At 32.8% G+C, this 6,355-nt stretch overlaps 1 pseudogene; it reads left to right on the forward strand.

Annotated features, from left to right (window-relative positions):
- The first annotated feature begins 894 nt into the window (after nt 1-894).
- On the forward strand, nt 895-2,033 carry LOC149154595 (vacuolar iron transporter homolog 3 pseudogene; annotated as a pseudogene).
- Nucleotides 2,034-6,355: the final 4,322 nt, after the last annotated feature.

A 6,355-nucleotide genomic window follows, 5' to 3' on the forward strand; every position in this document is an offset into this window, starting at 1 on the left:
TTCAAACAAAGTTATATTAAATGATAATGAAAATGCAATAATTTAAAACAATTGAAAATTTAAAAATTAACTTAATTTATTTTCCAGAGTTTAAAGAGAAAGAAAAAAACGTGAAACTAAAAAATTTTAACACAAAACAAAAACATAAAACAATTAAATTCTATCAAAATTTAGATTCTAACAAACAAATAAACAAAAAGTTAGTTCACACTTTGATCTAAAGAATAAAGAATTGGGATTAAGAATTTTCCTCTGAGTTATATCAACACTAGTATAGATCTATTTTAAATACAGATCTAATATAAGTCTAAAAAATCTAATTTCTTTATAAACTGATACTATTCAAATGTTTTGTATAGTTATTTTATTTTTTTGTTTTTAGAATTTTTTTGTTTGCTTATCTAATTTTTATGACAGACAAACATAATTACACATCACACTAGGTTGTAAAATGAACTTTTTAAGCTTAATAAAAATAATAGATTAAAAATTTTCATTAAAATGAAACTAACTTCAATTACAAAAGAATTCAAAAAAAAATCGTTGAAAAAGAGATGGAGTAAAATGTCGTCTTCACATTGTTACTTAATCATTCATAATACACGTAATAGAAAATAGCAAATTCTTTCAAAATGATGATTTAACCATGATAAGAAAGCTAATTGGTTGTCCAACCCGCATCCCACTTAGAAGATAAAGCCAAAATGGTCCACGTTCACGCTCATCACACACCAATCCATAAATATTAAAAAACGTATTAGTCCACCTATCTCAGCGTATTGTATACTGTTGTATGAAAGGCACCCATGGAGTGTATGGTAATGGCCGTCACAATTAGGAAAGGAAAAGTACATAAACACACTTTCCTGAGCGTGGAGAACACGCGCCTCTGGGATCCTCTGCCGCACATTTTCAACTCATTTCTTCTTCCCTACTTTCTAATTCCAGCTTCGTTTCCTCTGATCATCTTCAGAGCCAAATGGCTACAATGGGAACGAACTTTATAACAAAAGAAGCCACGGTTACAGAGGCATCCCCATGCTCTGAACAACATGATGTAAGCATTGAGATACCAGAAATTACGAAAGAGAAAGTGAAAGAAGATGAAAGTAGAGATAATTACGAGCAAAGAGGGCAATGGCTTCGGGCAGCTGTGCTGGGAGCTAACGATGGATTGGTGTCAATTGCGTCGTTAATGATGGGAATTGGAGCAGTAAAATCAGATGCAAAGGTCATGGTCGTATCAGGGCTAGCAGCACTGGTGGCCGGGGCCTGCAGTATGGCGATTGGCGAATTCGTTTCGGTGTACACCCAACGTGACGCACAAGTAAGGGCAAAAAAGCCGAATACTCCCCAGAAGTCAACTGCGCTGCTTGAACAGATCTCTAGCAATTCCCTCTTTCCTTCTCCCACTAGGGTTACAACAGCAAGCCTGGCTGTATCTACGCCACTTCCTGAAGTTTTAATTTGTAAAAATGATGATGAGGATGAGCAACTCCCCAACCCATTCCAGGCAGCATATGCATCGGCCGTGGCGTTTTGTGTGGGAGGAGCTGTACCTTTACTCTCTGCAGCGTTTATTACTGATTACGTTATCAGAGTTGTTACGATGGGAGTAGCGTCCAGCATGGCACTTGTGTTGTTTGGCGCAGTGGGAGCTTACTATGGCCGGTCTCCCATGGTGAAGGGATGTTTGAGAGTGTTGATAGGAGGATGGATGGCCATGCTGCTAACCTACGGCTTGCTTAAGCTCTTTGGCGCTTCTACTGCATGACGCACATAAGTGCCTTCAACGACCACCCGCTTTGGTTCTGTAAGCAACGGTGATTAAGAACATCATCTCGATTTCATCGTTACAATCATATTTCAGTTTTTTAGTATGTTTTCTTAAATGCTCGGGCCAGATGCACTTTTTAACCGTGGGACTATATATGTGTGGCATTGTCATAATTTGTGTGTAATATCCAGAAGCGCTATATATGTTTGGTTCGGAATGATTTGTATGTAATGTTCGGAAGCTCGATCCAAGTTCTACAGCCAAAATTTGGAAGGAAATAATACCTTCGTGTTACTGTTTTTTTTTTCGTTACTTGAGTTTTTGGTGGGTATAATTTTCTTATGATTAGAATAAATGTATTCATGTTTTGGTTACTGCAATCTGTTTTAGATATAATTTTCCTGCGAGGAATATATGTATTTATGTTTTTGTCGATTAAATATATTTGTTCTTGAAAAAAAATAAACAAATGTTAATCTTTTTATCAAGTTTTATTTTTATACATAAACAATATCGGGTTAATTCATTTTAAATTTAAATATTTTTTTTAATTACTAAACATTTCACAATATTCTAAAATTTCAAATAAATTTCCATCACTCACAAAAAAAAATTTAATAAAGATATCTTTTAAATTTTATTATCATAATTTCTTTATTTTTAATATAAAATATAAAAATATTTCCTATAAATATATATTTATTTAAATATCTTAAAATTAGAAAATATCTTTTGTAAAAATCACATTGCTAACTATTTCTTGAAATCCAACACATCAAATATTTATCTCAAAGATGCCACCTTAAGATTCTTTAACCTATTTGATGTGTTGGATTCTATTTGACATGTTGGATCTTGCTCTCCATTTTTGTCTTGATGATGCAACTATAAGATTCTTAATCGTTGCATCTTTGCTCTAAATATTTGATGTGTATTAGAAAATAGAGAGAAAGCAAAGAGACCCATTAAACATAACACCAAACAGAGTATGTTTTATTGATCTCACAAACATTACATATATAGGAATACATCATCTTTCTAGGTCCGAGAATGGTGGATCTAGATTACCAAAAATAGCTAGTACACCTATTAACCTAGGAACTCACACAATACAACTCATGACAATTTGGAAGTTATTGAAACATTACTTCCAACACCCTCCCTTCATGCTTACATGTAAAAAATATAAAAAACCCATATTATAACAATAAATAAATCTTTTTCAGATTTGTCTGATATGGTCATCATCAGCGTCCACATCCACTCTGGAATATTGCAAACACCACTCTTTCACCACCACATCTTCGAATTGTCACTTGACCTCCATTTAAAACGTAACTGCCTCTGACCATTGTTGATGAACTTTGCAGAATTCACGCTTCTCAACCTCACGGAGCACAACGGGTCAGTCTCCACACACCACTCTTTCACCACCACATCTTCGAATTGTCACTTGACCTCCATTTAAAACGTAACTACCTCTGACCATTGTTGATGAACTTTGCAGAATTGACGCTTCTCAACCTCACGAAGCACAACAGGTCAGTCTCCACACTGAACCATCCTATGGAATTGCCACCATCTATGAATCCACGGCCCTTAGCAGCGTCGTCTAGGATATTATTTATTTTTATACATAAACAATATTGAGTTAATTCATTTTAAATTTAAATATGTTTTTAAATCACTAAATATTTTATAATATTTTAAATTTTAAAATAAATTTCCATCACTCAAAAAAAATTTAATAAATATATCTCTTAAATTTTATTATCATAATTTCTTTATTTTTTATATAAAATATAAAAATATTTCTTATAAATATATATTTATTTAAATATCTTAAAATTAAGAAAAAATCTTTTGTAAAAATCACATTGGCAACTACCTCTTGAAATCCAACACATCAAATATTTATATCAAAGATGCAACCGTAAGATTCTTTAACCTATTTGATGTGTTGGATCTTGCTCTCCATCTTTGTCTTGATAATGCAACTGTAAGATTCTTAATCATTGCATCTTTGCTCTAAATATTTGATGTGTATTAGAAAATAGAGAGAAAGCAAAGAGACCCATTAAACACAACACCAAACAGAGTATGTTTTATTGATCTCTCAGACATTACATATATAGAACACATCATCTTTCTAGATCCGAGAATGGTGTATCTAATTACTAAAAATAGCTAGTACATCTGTTAATCTAAGAACTCACACAATACAACTCATGACAATTTGGAAGTCATGGAAGCATTACTTCCAACACCCTCCCTTAATGCTTACATGTAAAAAATATAAAAACCCATATTATAACAATAAATAAATCTTTTTCAGATTTGTCTGATATGGTCATCATCAGCACCCACATCCACTCTAGAATATTGCAAACATCGCTCTTTCACCACCACATCTTCAAATTGTCACTTGACCTCCATTTAAAATGTAACTGCCTTTGACCATTGTTGATGAACTTTGCAAAATTGACGCTTCTCAACCTCCCGGAGCACAATGGGTCAGTGTCGACACTGAACCATCCTATGGAATTGCCACCATCTGTGAATCCAAGGCCCTCATCAACGTTTATTCTGGATACAAAATGTCTTCAGCAGAAAATTCTACAACTTACCTTATAAAACAACCTGTAGTGATGCTCCCGGAGCACGGCAAGTCACACCAGCTTGACCTTATTAAGAACTACCTATGAATAATGCTCCCGAAACACCACGGATCACATTACTGTATTATAATTGGCATTTTCTTTGCGGTTCTGCATCATTTGATTCTTACCAACAACTTCTTTTCACATTAAAATTTCTACCCACAATTACTCTTTTTTAAGATATAAATTAAAACTCCTCGCACCAATCAAATATATCTCAAACCAATTATTAAAATAACCTTAAAATAAAGGTAAAAGAAAATAAAACATGGTTTCACAAATCAAAAAAAATGTGCCCATTCATGCGTTTGTCTTTAAAACAATATCCAAAAAATAAAGTTTTTAAATCAATCTTGTCGTATTCCACACCACCCCTCGCTCGGCCAAATAAATCAAATGATCCACAACTCTATTCCGCAAGAATCAAGAGGCTAATCACCACTCTACATGCACAATCTGAGATTGATCGACCTTGTAAATATAGCAGATCTACACCCTGTCAATTTGAATTAAACTCCCACAGTGACGCCTCCCCATCGATTTGAATAATGATAAGGCAGTATGTTGAAATTGCACAGTGAGATTCCAGCAAATCACTGCGAGCGAAATCTGTCACTCTGACGAATCACGCAGAAATGGGCTGAGCAGTGGTCACTTCCACGACTTTCACAACATGCAAGGTCCTGATCTGCAAAATATTAGTGAATTCACAGATTTTCTATAGGGACGTCCTGGGCAAATCTATAACAAGCAACCTAAAGTTCTGCAGACGTTCTAACTGCAACACCACTTATAAACATAAATAAAATAAAATAAAACTATAGATCTACACCCAAGTACACAAAAAGACAACTATTTTTTCTACCACATTATAAAATGACACACTCCTATACTAATATGTACAGAAATAGTAACATTGAAGCTTTCTCACATTTTCCTGGCTTTCTTGTGAAGAAGTTGAGCTAGAATAGGCTCTGATACCATATTAGAAAATAGAGAGAAAGCAAAGAGACCCATTAAACACAACAACAAACACAGTATGTCTTATTGATCTCACGGACATTACATATATAAGAATACATGATCTTTCTAGATCCGAGAATGGTAGATCTAGATTACTAAAAATCCCTAGTACACTTATTAACCTGGGAACTCACACAATACAACTTGGGACAATTTGGAAGTCATGGAAGCATTACTTCCAACAATATGTTGGATTTTGCTCTCCATCTTTGTCGTGATGATGCAACGGTAAGATTCTTTAATCGTTGCATCTTTGCTTTAAATATTTGATGTGTTGGATCTTGATTTTCATCTTTGTCTTGAACCTCAGTAGAGGTTCGACCCTAAATTGTCAATGTGATTTTTTTGGAAATCTTTTTCTTGAATAATGAATCACAAAAGCCTCCAATTTGAAATCTTAAAATTAATTATTCTATAAATATTAAAATCAATTACTTATATATTAGATTTTTATAATCCTATAAATTCTTTCCAAAAATATATTACTAAATTTAAACTAATTTGATAAATATATTATTAAAGTACCATTAATATTAATAAACTACAATATTTAAATAATTTTATAAGCCACACATGGGTGAAAATGTGAAGTTGGGTTACACTTTTGGCTTTTTTTTTAAGAACAAAATATTATTTTTAAAAGTCCTTCAACTTTCGCAAGCCAAAACAATTTTTTTGTTTAGAATTTCATTTTACAATAAAAATGAAACTTGTTAAAAAAATTATTAGTTTTTTATTACTTATTAAAAAAAAAAATTATTCACATTTGATATGTCAACCTAGCAATTGTTTGACTGTGTGTTTTTTAAAAATCAAGGCATTCATAACACATCATGTTTTTGAGCACTAGTGTATTCTTTGTTAACTTGGAATTTTTGAAGAAAAAAAGTTGTGT

This window comes from Pinus tabuliformis, chromosome 9 (genome assembly GCF_031772625.1).
Source record: "Pinus tabuliformis cultivar Carrire ecotype Pingquan chromosome 9, CPIR1, whole genome shotgun sequence".
In the NCBI taxonomy this organism is placed as follows: Eukaryota; Viridiplantae; Streptophyta; class Pinopsida; order Pinales; family Pinaceae; genus Pinus; species Pinus tabuliformis.